The sequence below is a fragment of the Lepisma saccharinum genome, chromosome 3 (assembly GCF_977018435.1).
Source record: "Lepisma saccharinum chromosome 3, izLepSacc3.1, whole genome shotgun sequence".
Taxonomy (NCBI): Eukaryota; Metazoa; Arthropoda; class Insecta; order Zygentoma; family Lepismatidae; genus Lepisma; species Lepisma saccharinum.
In genome coordinates this window covers 116113241-116128277 of record NC_139231.1, presented here as the reverse complement: position 1 = coordinate 116128277, position 15037 = coordinate 116113241, and positions in this window count along the sequence as shown.

Sequence of the window (15037 nt, the reverse complement as noted above, 5' to 3'; positions counted from 1 at the left end):
CTTGCAATGGTTTTAGGCTAGCTCGCTAGATCGGCGAGACGTTCGGAAAATAACTTTACAGATGCTGGAGCACATTGTACTCTGGTTATTGTAACTTTTGTTTCAATTCTTGGAGTTCTTGTGACATGAAACAAAGTGAATTAACATGGTGAGATACAATGTGCTTATTACCATCTTTTGCTGTTGGCTGTACGGGGCTAATGTATGAAATCATGGAGGGTTTATGAAGTGGTTATTTGGATATTGTGCCACTCGCACTCTTCCCATGTAGCTGCTTCCCTTGTTTTCATGAATATTCAGTTGATTACAGCAGATTACAACAAACATTCCATCGTTTCACATCCAAGGACTACAGTTACATCAGTGATATAAAAATCATAAGGGATACACATAAACGTAAAACGTAAACGTAATACCACTACAACAAAAGGAACTTACCATATCGGTCAGTTCGTAGATAACAACGTGAAAGAAAATGCAACAAATTGAGTACCTGATTAAAGCACAATATTTGAGTGCTGTTTGATCGCCAAGCTTGTAAACAAGCTTAAAGCCCAAAGAAAGGTTTAAAAATATTTAGCAAAGGTTTCATACTGTACGGGTAAATTAATACCAAAGGAGAAAGAGAGATATAAAAGCAAGAACAGGCCATTTAAAATTCGATTGTAAATTGGAGATTTTAATACACTACTAATGCTATGAACATGAACAATGATTTGTGTGACTAAAGGGGAAGGGGCAATAATTAAAAGACATTAAGAAGACAATAGTTTGTTACATAAAATTCATATATAAATGCTATTACGTGTTTTATTAACATATTTATATACTTTGCGGCAGCTGACAAAAGGCGATGAAAAATGGAGAAGAAATAACAGATCGGACTAATTTTTGTGTTCTGAGGATTGCTGGGTACAGTGTCGTTAGAGATGAGGGTTTTTGTTGTCCGTTCTTTGTGTATGTTTTGGATATTATTCCACTAAAGTATATTCGACTTCCAAACTAATTGTTTATGTTCGTTGTTAAAACAAAAACTCTCCCCCCCGGAAAGAGTTTCGCGGCGGGGGGTGGGGGGTGAATTTCAGGACAAGATCGTTGGTCGGGGAATAAAAAAGAGTAAAAATATAGAAAAAGGGCAGACTAGGAGAGAATAGAAGAAACTAAGAGTAAAGAAGCAAACAATAGCATAAGAAGAAAAATAGCGGAGAATAATAATGAAAAACTAAAGAGGAAACAATGAAAAACCAAAAGAACCTAGAAGAAATAGAAATATTAAGAATAGCGCGTAGAATAAGGAAATAAATATTCAAGAGAAAAGGACCAACAAGAAATAAAAAAAAGAATGTTAAAGCAGAACGGAAAGATGAATGTAAGATCAACAGGACATGGATTTTCCAGACTAACGAGACACTGACTTCTAAATCCACAGCCAATATAATCCTATGCGAGGTTCGTATTGTGTACTGTCTATGTGCATTTGTTATAATCATTGCACCACTTTCGTCATATCAACTTTCATCTTCGGGATTAGTCGAAATCTGCAGAAAAGCGAAGTAAAATAAAATAATGCAAACAACATGAAGACTTACTAAAATGCTGTACGAGAAATTTCAAATAACTATATATTTATTCTGAACTTGATAACATCGGGGAATTCTTACCAACGATATAAATTTTAGAAGGACAGAATCTGTATCTAAAAGCCACGCTTACACCTTAACTACAACCAACTAACTAGCTAACTCTCTAGCCTTCTTAAACCCGAAGGTTCATGGCTGCAACAACACAGGCCTTCCATCTGTCCCTATCCTGAGCAAGATCTATATACTCTTTTCCATCCCTACCAATTTCCTTTAAGCCCATCTCAACGTTGTCCCGCCATCTTCGTCTTGGCCTTCCTACAGGCCTCTTACCATCAGGTTTCCCAACAAGAATCCTGTGAACTCCTCTTTCCTCTCCCATTCGTGCCACATGGCCTGCCCTCCTAAGTCTTCTTGATTTAATTATTCTAATAATATCTGGACATGAATACAAATTATGTAGTTCTAAATTATGTAACCTTCTCCACTCACCTGTCTCCTCATCCCTTTTAGGTCCAAAGATTTTCCTAAGGATCTTATTTTCAAATACTCTCAATTTATGTTCCTCTTTCAATGTAATGGACCAAGTTTCACAACCACACAATACTACAGGCAAAATTACTGTTTTGTATATTTTAACTTTTAGTTTCTTAGATATTAAACGAGAAGACAGAAGTTTATGACGAGAGAAGTAACATGCATTTCCTGATTTAAGCATACTTTTTATTTCCTCTTTAATATAATTTTCATTTGTTAATATTACTTCTAATTATTTGAATTTGGAAACTGGTTCAAACGTGTTGTCATCAATTAGATTTTGATTATTACCTATTATTATTATTATTTCGGCCTGTAAGCATATATTTAGTTTTCTCTTTGTTAACTTCCAAACCTATCTCTTTAGCAGTTTTCAAAAATATTTTAGCATTATTCTTAATTGTATTTATATCATCCCCTAATTAGTCTACATCATCTGCATATGCTAACAACCAACTTACTTTACCAATTAATAAAGTGTTTTAACATGAAATTTAGTTCATAACTTGCAAAATATGATCAAAATTATACCATGCTACACATGATACATGCATTTGCCATATTCGCATCAGATACATTAACAGTGTTTGTTTTGTTCGTATTTTTTGTGAGAAATTAAGTCAGCAGCATTCATTCTGAATGCTGTTTTAATGACGTGAAGTCTTTACAAGATGTGACGTAGCATAAAGTCGTTTTATGAGGAGTGACGTCAGTGCTCGAGAGCTCTGAAGACCTGTCCAGTGCAACAGTCGTTTCGGATGTAACATTTCACCTGCGGAAAAAAAAGGACATAGAAAACGCCAACGGCATTAGGCCTTGGGGCCAGAATCGGAAACTTTTCCATTCCATAAAAGTAGAGTCCAGGACTATTGCAATTGCAAAATCATAAAAAAAATATTTGCCTAAGTAAAGTTTTTTTTATGTTCAGTTTTAATTAATCATTTAAAAGCATTAAACAATTGTTTGTTTTGATTGATTTAGCATATTTTACGTCGCTTTTCTGCCACTTTTGGTTAATCGCGACAATGAGGATGAGTGATGATATGGTGAAATTGATGAAGACCACCCATGCCCATTCCTGGATTTGAACCCGGAACTCCTGGCGTTGTAGCGAGCTGTGCTAATCACCTCGTCCAGAGGCCGGCTAAATATGTATTAGACAAGAAAGAAGCCCAATAGAGAACTTTTAAAAACAGTAAAGTTTTGTTTTGCAAGGAACATAATTTATAAACTTGAAGACAGCTTTGAATTTGAAGACTGCCCAAGATACAGGTTATTGTATGTTTAATTAACGCAAAAAAATGTCTTTTATGTCACATACCACATTATGACGTTGAAGTATGAGCCTCGCTTCTGGTCTTAATGAAGTTCCTCAAATAGTTGCTTCGGAATCAAATTTAGCGAATATTCTTCAGACAGCAATACACAAAACATCAAGTAAAACATTAAAATGCTGACCAAAGCAAAATTTATTGTATAAAAAATGTACACTAAAAACGTAATGCTTTTTTTATATACCTTGGTCAGCATTTTAATATTTTATTAACATGGAAACAAGGTTTAACAGTGTTACCATAAAACATCAAGATGTTGAAGTGTTGCATAAATAGCTACATACTGAGCATTCGGAAACAAAAATGAGCCCTCACAATTTTCTGGACTTACACAGGCTGACAAGAATGTATTGAACATTTCATTCCAAGTCGGACAAGATGATATTCCACTAAATAAAATGTGTGTCCCTTCAAACTCATCAATTTTGTTGCTTGCCCATAGGCTGGTGACAACGCATTGAGTTCTTTCTCTGCAAATTCATCGGTGGCACAGAACTCTATTTTAGTTAACATCTGACAATTTGGGGAGTGAGGGGGGGACTAGTGTCACCGTGATCAGAGGCGCAACCACGAATTCTTGTCTGGGGGTTAAATACCAGGATAAACGTACCAATAATAATAATAATAATAATTCTTATAATACTAATACTACTATTAATAATAATGTTAATAACATTAATATTATTGTTATTATTGATTTGCTTTATTTTACTTCGCTTATTGCGTCACTTTTGGCTAGTTTGCGAGGATGGGAATGAATGATGAGATGAAATTGATGAATGCACACTCACAAGCATCCATGCCCAAGCCAGAATTCGAACCCGGGACCAACATTATTATTATTATTATTATTATTAGTAGTAGTAGTAGTAGTATCAAAGACGTCATTACCCTCGTAAATTATGCAAAAGGTGGTAGAAGTTGGTGCTAAAGCATTTGTGTTCGAAGAAACTATTTGAATTATTTTTTCAACACGTTCAATTTCACATTAATAATGGAAAAAAAGCACACAAACTATTTTTGAAAGACAGAAAATGCTTGATAAATGTATTCCAAATATAATTCTTTTTTACATTAACATGTATAACTTTCATGCACGATATATGTTTCACATCATGCAACATGGAACGACGTGGACACTAAATTGTGTACATATTCATATTATATATAACATGTATTATTTAAATACATTAGACAACCAATTCATATATCTCACAATAAATCAACAACAAACATTACAAAAATTCTCTCTTAAATGTGCACGCTTCCTTTCCTCAAAACAATTGTTCATGCATTTTTCTGTCTGGTAATTTACAATACATTACAGAGAACAATTGCGAAGCGAGCAAGAACATTTTTGGATCCAACTTTTTTGTAGGCTGAAATCAATATTGATTTAATAGGGTGCAAATAATTTGACGGGACGCCAATGCATTCTCTCTTTTTCAACTTTTGTGCCTCCCCGATGGTGTAATGGTAACATCGTCGCCTTGTGATCAAGGGGTCCCGCGTTCGATACACGGTGGATGCACATGGCACAGTGGTTCGGATCCCACTTTAAACTGTAGGTCCAGTCCCGATTAGCCACTCTGTGCGTAAAAACCACAAATCAATCAATCAATTTTACAACTTAGTTTCATTTAGATCGTTCGGCGCCCAGTGCCCACTTCCGCCGTCCCTTAACTACAGTCCTAAACTTGATAAGACTAAGAAAAGCAGGTATTGCGAGCGAGGCGAGCAAAAAAATTTTACGAAAATTATTTTTATTTGCATAAAATTTGAAGTTGTCGGCGGTAATTGCCCCCTGCAGGCACACTTAGCCGTCAATGTTTGCCCCCCCCAGAACTCATTTCCGTCCAAGGTTGGGGGTTACAATGCCCCCTGCCCCCCTGTGGTTGCGCCACTGATCGTGCTCCTCCCTAAGTTACGTCTATGACCAAAATCACTCTAACTATGTGAAAACAATTGGTAACACTGCATTAGAAAGTTATAACGCGTATATTAGACGTCTAACCTACACAAACCGCAGTTACTTTATAGTTCGCCATCTTGAAACGCAGGAAAGAAAGTGTCAAGGGTCACAAGACATTTTACCACGAAAGTACGACTTCAGTTTCAAGTTACCTTGTTTCTGCAACGATCTCTAACGATTTTGAGTTTTCTATAGTAATTAACAAAATGACTGTGACAAGCGAAATTATAGTGCTATGCGTGAAATATACGAGGGGGTATCAAAAAGTTTTGCCTATTGAGGTATAATTTGTTTAATAATGGAAAGATTGAAACTATGAACATACATATAGTTTGCCTGTAGTGTCCTCTACTCAGAGTTAAACTTCCACACAGTTGCCATCACGTTCGATGCATTTGTGCCAGCGTTTCATCCAACCCTCAACAAGTGGGAGAAATTGAAGGTGTGGACATGACAAGGAGTGGCAGGCCATCAACGTCGTTGACCGACGACAACCGCCACAGGGATGATGAGCTCATTCGAGAGGATAGACGCATCACCATCCAGGAAATTTCTGATGCAGTGCACATGTCCTATGGGTCAGCACATGCAATGATTGTGAGTTTTGGATATCATAAAGTCTGAACTAAGTCTGTGCTTCGTGGCATGAGATTCGATGACCTACAGGAGGTTAAAAACAGCTCTGAACAGTGGGACAGGGAGTGTTCTGTGGAATTTTTCCAAACTATATATATGTATGTTCATTGTTTCAATCTTTCCATAATTAAACAAATTATACCTTAACAGGCAAAACTTTTTGATACCTCCTCGTACAATTGTAGCCTCCCCTCCCTATGGATGACCATAGTCATGCCATCCTCATGTACATGGTTGCATTTATAACCAGTGATGTGCGTCTACGCGTAAACAACGATAGTTTATATTCTACACGTAGACGATTTTATACACGTAGATTACGTAATCTATGTAAACAACATGGCGAAAGGTGATAACTTAGCAAAGGGCGCCATGGAATAAAAAAACAATTATACTGCGTATCAGTTGCTGATGTGTGAGGAGAACTTTTCATACTATTTCTTCCAAATTTGAACAATTTCTCACCTAGGAAGAAACCTAATATAGGAAATATTCTAGTGTTTTATGGGAAAAAGACCACTCTTGCCTCACGACTGCCATCTGTTGTTGTTTCTTGCATACTATTTATCTTCTTCCATAGTTGGTAATAGAAGAGAAGAGAAATTTTGTTGTAAATAGGGGTCTTTTCATTTCGTTAGGAACCAATATAGTTGAAAATGTCACTTTCCTTTCATGAAAGCCTTAAATTAATTTTAATGCACTTTAGATTGTCTACCTAGTCTACGTAAACTACAACCCTATGTAATCTATACGTAGATTACGTGTAGACAACGCATGTAGACGTAAACTTATAGTCTACGGCACTTCACTGTTTATAAATTAAGATCCATCTCATTCCTTCTCTTTTCTCATTCTTTATTCCTTCTCTCTTTATCTCTTTACCTCCTGCCTACCTGTTTCTCTTCCTTCTGTCTTTTTCCTATTTATTTTTCTCCTTTTTTCCCTTTTCTTGATCTGTGTTCTTCTTTTTCCTTGTTCTTACTCTGTCTAAACTATCCCTTTCTGTCATTCTCCTCTGTTTCTGTGATATGATCCTCACGGCTCATATGCATGTGCCGTTAATTTTTCATAAATGTTTTATACTATTTGATTATTATAATTTTGTATTTGTGAATCTTCTATGTTTCATAATTTTGATATACTAATAGAGTGATAGGAAGATTAATACTGGGATTATGATCCGCTAATATTGTCTATATTGTGAACAGTAAGTGTAAACACGACAGAAAATGTTTATGATTTGTATTGACATAGATCTCATTAACAACATTGAGAAGATTGTAGTAATAACTAAAAGCCCATTGAAGCATAGAAAACTTTCACTGTTCATAAGCCAGTCATTGTTCTCTGCAGTTTTCAGTGAATGTCCTCTGCATTTTATGACTTCCTTCCTTGTGGCACATCAAAACTTTCTTGTCCTTGTTCTTCAAATCTGTTCATTTTTCTGCAATGTGTTGAATAAGGTTGAAGTTACAACGGGCAATGATTCGAGTTTCGTCTTTATTAACAGAGATGAATCTTTGCCCTTATACAATTTTATTTGGTTTTGCTGCAACGTTGAAATAAGTTAAGCTTTGATATTGGAATTGTGCAGATCAACATTTATGGTTATTCAGTTTTTGGAAATGTCACAAGTTGCGCTGTGCGAACTACGTCATACTTTGACAAGTGAGCATCGACAAGAAGGTATAAACTGAGATGCAAAGCTTAGTTTGCACGCATTCCATCAGCGTCGGCTCTACGATAAAAAATCTCTAATAACACTTGGGAATAAAGATGCATTCGCCATGTAAATTTATGCTTCGAAATTTATCATATGGGACAACAGGTTAGGATCGGCCGAAATTCTTTGAGATTAATGACGCCTGCCTATTGGACATTCATTTGTCACTGTTGACCCACATGTTTTCATTCTTATGGAAAAGTGTTAGAATTTCAGATCTTCGAATTTTATTTTGGCCTTCTTCAAAACCCAAGTAGCCAGTAGGGTTCGTAACTCTCATATCCGCATGAAATCTTGCCCGTATTGAAATCTATTCATGATACATTTTGTTGCAATACTGTTGGAAGGGGCACGTACGTAAGTTTTTGTTTGCTACTGAATGGTAGACCGTAAGCTTTGTCTTCCGGGGCAAAAACGACAGGGTTCTCTTCCCTAGTACGGCTTCCTCCTGGCGATACACACACACACACACATGTAGCAACTTCCCGCACATACATTTGGATTTTTCCCTAACGACATGCAGCAAATTAGGATTCTGGGTTCATTGAATCTAATATTCACAAATAGGGATTCTGTTTTTTAAATTAAGGACATTTATGGATTGTGAATTTTAACTGAGTGTAATCTACGTTTGTATGTATGGAAATAAACCATCTTCTGGACAAGAATGAATGTAAAAGGGAAGGTCCAAGTAACCTCCCAGATGATGCAGTTACAAATTGTTTAACGAAAAGGGCCGTTGATTTATTTCATGCTTCACCAACATCTCCCTGAAGGTCTCAATAGTGTATTCACTGCCCGTACCTGAGAGGGGTCAGAGTATACCATTTAGCCATCTTGAGTTTTAGCCGAGGTGGAATTAGAACATTAATGTATTGGAAGACAAAGGTAGGCTGGGATTATCATAATTGGCAGCTGAATGTGTTATTGAAAGAATATAGTAAAGATATATATATATATATATATATATATATATATATATTCATTCATTCATTCATTGTTTTCTGCCTAATTGGCAGGTTTTTCACTGCAATCTCCAGCTTTCCCTGTTCTCTGCCTTACGCTTCGTAATAGCATACGACCCAGTTAATTTAATATCATCCATAAGCTGATATCTCTTTCTTCCACGGACTTTTCTTCCTTCAACCATTCCCTCCAAGGCATCTCTTAGCAGGCAGTTTCTTCTTAGACAGTGTCCTAACCAGTTTCTTTTCCTCTTCTTGATGGTCTCCAGTATAGATCTTTTTTCACCAACTCTTTTCAGTACGGCTTCGTTTCTTACCTTGTCCGTCCATTTTACACGCTCCATTTTTCGCCATGTCCACATTTCAAAAGCTTCGAGTCGTTTCTCTTAATTTCTTCTCAACGTCCAGGTTTCTGCACCATATAGTGCTACACTCCACACAAAACATTTCACTAATCTCTTCCTTAGACCTATGTCCATGGGTCCACAAAAAACATTTTTTAGTAGTACAAGTGGCCGGGTACCAAGTCATCAATTGGGGCTCGGTGGGGCAGAGCACAGTTTGGTTGCACATATTCACTTTCCCGGCACACAAGTACGACAGTGTCTTTGAAAATGTAGTAGTACAGGTGGCCGGGTACTGAATCTCATTTGGGGCTCGTGGGGCTCGATCGCCTTAATGGATTTGTCTCGTAAGGCGCAGTGTTGCCAACTCCTTACCCGAAAAAAATCACCAAGGTTATAACACTCGTCGTAGCCTTTTATGATGTATATTTTGAGGGCAGAGTTGGCAACACTGTGGGTTTTTACTATAGCCTTTTATGAGGGGGGGGGTTTATTGCCCTCTGTTTACATCTGGCAACACTACCGTAGATTGACAGTGTTGTTAACCTACTGGGTTTTTTCACTGTAAATTTTTATCAAAGGACCTGAGGGGCCTATGTATTTTTTTATGTCTGGCAATACTGTTGGGGGGCCTAGTGTTGGCGACACTGTGGGTTTTTACTGTAGCCTTTTATGAGGGGGGTCTATTGCCCTCTGTTTACATCTGGCAACACTACCACTATTCATACTTTTTCTTACATATAGGTGTACGTGATGAATCACCAAACAGATTTTTCCTAAGTCATGAATTGGAGGGTTCTATGACAACCTATATTAATTCTCGTAAGAGAACAGAAAACACACACACACACAAAAAACAATACTGTGGTCACTACAACAAATAGTCTTCTTCAACCCCAATCCAACAACCCAAAAATCATCCTAACTAGAACCATGTAACTATCTGCCATCTGTTAGAGGTTTTGTGAACTATGTGGTGTTTTGTTTGTGTGTAAAAAAAATGCAATGCTTTTTGCACTTGGTTATCATCACCTAACATGTTATTAATTGTTTTTTAAAATTAATTACAACTGAAAACTAATAATTAATATTATCTAAAGTTACTAATTAATATTATACAAATAATTGATATATTTTTTTTTGTTCTTGTTGCTAGTGTTGGGTAATTACAGTTGTTGCAAAATATTAGCTCTCGCGTATGGCAGTTTCTGAGTTTTGTTGGGTATATATAGACGAATCGAAATTTTACTTGTTATGTTAAATTGTATGTTAGGGTACATGGTAGGAGAAATCATTGTATATTAGAGCGCTCTTTTAATGATTTGCCTATAACTGCATACAGGCAGCCGTAAATTTAGCATAAAATATCCTGATCCTGTTTCTTCTAGCATGTGCGACGTTTGTTGTGGTGGGCTTCTTGGGGGAAATGTGATTCTCCCATGATGTCATCTGACTTACTAGTATATGCGATACGAAGAACAGGTGTGTATGTGGCTTACTAGGATTAGGCTCATGGTAATGAGGTCCTAGTAGCTGAAACGTTGTCGGGGTATTTTGCAAAAATTTTCCTTAAACAGTTAACAAATATAATATATATTTTTTTTAAATTCAGACATTAGATGGATTTTACAAATATATTTTTAAAAAAATAGGTTAGGTAATTGTGGCTTCTACAGCTCGCCAAGCAGGGTGCTCTTGCATAAGCTCTTATCAATCTATAAGTCAGCAACAAGCAACCTGCGCTAGAGGTAGATGCTCTTGACATCATGAAAAATGAAAGCTTTTTCACTGTAAATTTTCATAAAAGGACCTGAGGGGTCCATGTATTTTTATGTCTGGCAATACTGTTGGGGGCCTAGTGTTGGCGACACTGTGGGTTTTTACTGTAGCCTTTTATGAGGGGGGTTTATTGCCCCTTTTTTATATTTGGCAATTTTATTGGATGTTCCTTTTTTTTGAGGCTCGAAATTATTATTTGAGGCTTGAAATCATTATTTGATGCTCGTCGGTGTTGCCAACCCACTCTACAAAAATTCTACTATATGATCTTTCACTGGCTAACCTAACCTAACCTAACCTAACCTAACCTAACCTAACCTACTCTAACCTAACCTAACCTAACCTACTCTAACCTAACCTAACCTAACCTAACCTAACCTACTCTAACCTAACCTAACCTACTCAAACCTAACCTAACCTAACCTAACCTAACCCACCCTAACCTAACCTAGCCTAAAGCAAGGAGCTGGCAATCTTGCTTGAGGCTTGCCTTACAGTGCATAAAGCAAGGTTGCTAACCTACTGGTATTTTTGCCATAACTTTTTACAAAAAAGAGAGAGGAGAGAGAGATGGAAGAGTTAAACAACCGACACCCCACCTACAGCTTTTTTTTTTGTCTAACCTAACCTAAAGCAAGGTTGCCAACCTACTGGTACTTTTGCCATGGCTTTTTACAAAAAAAAGAGAGAGGAGAGGGAAGAGTTAAACAACCGACAGCCTACCTACAGCTTTTTACAAAAAAAAAGAGAAAGGAAAGAAAGAGAGGGAAGAGTTAAGCGTATTATCTGCTTTCATGTCAGATTTTACCAACCTGTGAGCTGTAGTGTTTAGGTGACAAGCGACCTGCTCAAATATGAGTTGGCAGCACTGACTTATAAACCCACTGGGTTCTCTTGGCATGTTTTTTCATGATGTGTTGCTAGGCTATTGAGCATCTTGGCGTATACAATGTATATATTTTGAGAGGGGGGTTATAGCTTTTTATGCTGTACGAATACTGGAAGCTTGACAGTGACAACCAACAGAGTAGGTAAACCTACATCCAGGAACTGGCAACACTAGTTTCTGACAGTGAATTTGAAATAAAATATTAAACAAAATACATGAGTAAGCACTGTGATTACAAATAGTACCAGTGTTGTGCCCCCAACTCCAACTGGGCAACTGGGGGAAATAATTGTACAACAATTTGTACCTAATTGTACAACAACTTGTACCTAATTGTACAACATATACACAGACATAAAAGAGAGAGCCTTCCCGTAACTTACCTCATGTACAATTTATATGATTTTACAACTGTGAAAAGAAAGCATATGTGTTCTGTATGCACACATTTATTCTTATTTTTCGAAGTTGAATGAAAGCACATGTTTTTACGCTCTCGTAATACTAACCTTGCTCCACTGATTTTAAATTGCTTCCATCCGCTTTTTTTTTCTGTGTTATTTCCGTATGCACGCAACATTCGCTTTCAATAGTTTAATGAAATACAGAAGGAGTGTTAGTTTAGCAGGTTTTGAGTTTACAATTTATTAAATTAAACAATAATTTATGTAAGAATATACTTGTACTTACCGAACACAAAATAATAAAAAGCACATGTGAATATTTGCGTGTGTTCATGTTATATGACGGCTGAGTAAAAAATAATGTTGACGCCCCGAAAGATAAAAGTTCCTGGTTCGACATCAGATGCATGCAAATTTTATGTTTTGCTCTCCAAAATCTTGATTTTTATGTTTGTGCTATTTGTCATACAGCAGAGGAGAAGAGGGGAGAGGGGAGGGGAGGGGGTACTATTAGCGCCATCTATTAGCAAACAATAGAAATAAAAAGTAGGGTCAAACTTTTTCAACACCCAAACATTTTAAACGTCCTCGTTTAGTAATACGATCAGCAGAAGATGTTTGAAGGAGTACTCTTAGTCGAGAAAGCTAATTGCTAAGGCCCCTATATTGCTAAAATGTTCTTTGATTTGCATATTTCTCATACCGCCATATGTTGTTCTAGTTGACTTCTTCCAAAAAAATGCTAATTAGCGAGAGTTAATTAAGCAAGGCAAGTAAAAGAAGCAAAATAGAACAACATATGTGCCGGCGTGGAAATATGTAAAAATTCGATTCAGAGGTGGATCGAATTAAAGTTGGGGGATATTTTGCATTTTTTCCCTATAATGTACAAAACATTTACCGTACATAATTTTTTCTATTTACAACAGTATAAAATAAGAGGAATGTGTGACAATATCCATATTAATTAGGAAGGTATGTTGTATGCTAGGTTAGCTAATTGTGTCTTCTACAGCTTCACTGTATAGAGGAAAGATGGAAAAAGAGAGCTCTACAAAAACTAACGCTCTTAACAATATTGTACGCCCGTGAAAATTACATATAAATAAGGCATAAGCGTATTATCTACTTTCATGTCAGATTTTGCCAACCTGTGAGCTGTAGTGTTTAGGTGACAAGCGGCCTGCTCAAATATGATACTGTTGACAATATTGTACGTATATTGTATTGTATAGGAGACTAGAAGCATATAATTTGGCGAAAAAAAAACCAAGTAAGGTCATAGAAAATAGTTAAAAAAAAAAGTGAACAATTATATTTTGCATTGCACAGCATTAGGTATTAAATAACATACCCCCAAAAAATCTCTGCATTATGCGTTCTGTAAAAAATTGCCCTACGTGCCAAATTGCTGTGTCAAGTAAACATTTTCAAAGACACTGTCGTACTTGTGTGCCGGGAAAGCGAATATGTGCGACCAAACTGTGCTCTAAGTGTGGAATAAATTTTACTATTGATAACTTCAAGCGACACCAGCTTACTTGCAAGAGCACTGGAACATCTCTACCGCAACCTTCCAAGCGAAAGGTAGAAGTAACCTCCCTCGATGCATCGCCGCCTGCCAAACGCGTCAAGCTGGCGAAGAAAGCAGACCGAATTGCGTTTGAGCATTTATTAGAAGACTTTAACATAACATCAGACAGCTTCTGCGATGTGCGTAGTTTTCTGGAGAGCGAGCGAGCTAAGATAATATCCATCCTCAACGATGCATTGGCTACATACTCCACTAAATTCTATGCTGTGCTATGCTGCAAGTATAAGAAACCGTCTGATGAAATATATAAATTCTTCCATGCCACAAAAGCAAAAACACTGCATCAGGCAGATGTCACTGACCTCGACAGCATCTACGACAAGTTTGTCGAGGAGTTTGTGGCAAAGCATGAGGAGCATCAGGCTAAAGGCTCGGGCGGTTCGCTGTGTGGCGACCCCCACGAACTTTGTCTGAAACTTAGCAAGTCCCTGCCACTGGCAGGGTCTAGCTATATTGCCCTGCCACCCGAGGTTGAAGCAAGGAAAGCTGTTCTCAATATTCAGAACAAAGACACCAAATGCTTCCTCTGGTCGGTGCTGGCAGCATTGCACCCTGTTCACTGGAAAAACAGTCCACGCCGTGTTAACCACTACACGCAGTATGAGTCGGAACTGGAGGATGCAATGGCCGGGATTGCCTACCCTGTAGAAGTCTCGCATATTCGCAAGTTTGAGGTTGGTGCTCGTGACTTGTTGGGCCTGCAATTAGCCATCAATGTTTACGGTCTCACCGAGAACAAAAATGAGGTCCACCCCATCCGGGTGAGCAACGTGGGCAACAACAACGAGGTACGAGAAATCAACCTCCTGCTCATCAAGGACGAAACCCATCACCATTACACCCTTATTCGCTCTCTTTCCAGACTTGTTTCAAATCAGAAAAATAGACATAATGGTCACATCGTGGTGTGTCGCAGGTGCCTGTCCACTTTCGACAACCAAAACCATTATAAATTCAAACACTCTCGAGGTCCCAACATTGCTGCTGAGAAGCTAGCTCGCCACATGTTCTACTGTGGTACCAACGAGCCTGCACGAACTATCCTGCCCGAACCTGGTACAGTAGAGTGCTTTCGCATGCACAGTGCTATGGTGAAGCATCCTGCCTATATTGTAGCAGACTTCGAGGCCTTTCTTCAACCTCTGTCTAACTGCGAGCCCAACCCCGAAACATCCTCTACCATTCCTTTCCAAATCCACGAGGCCTCGAGTTACTCCTATGTTGTGGTGTGGCGAGACCAACATATTGCCTCCGAGCCCTATGTGTATCGCGGTCCCGAC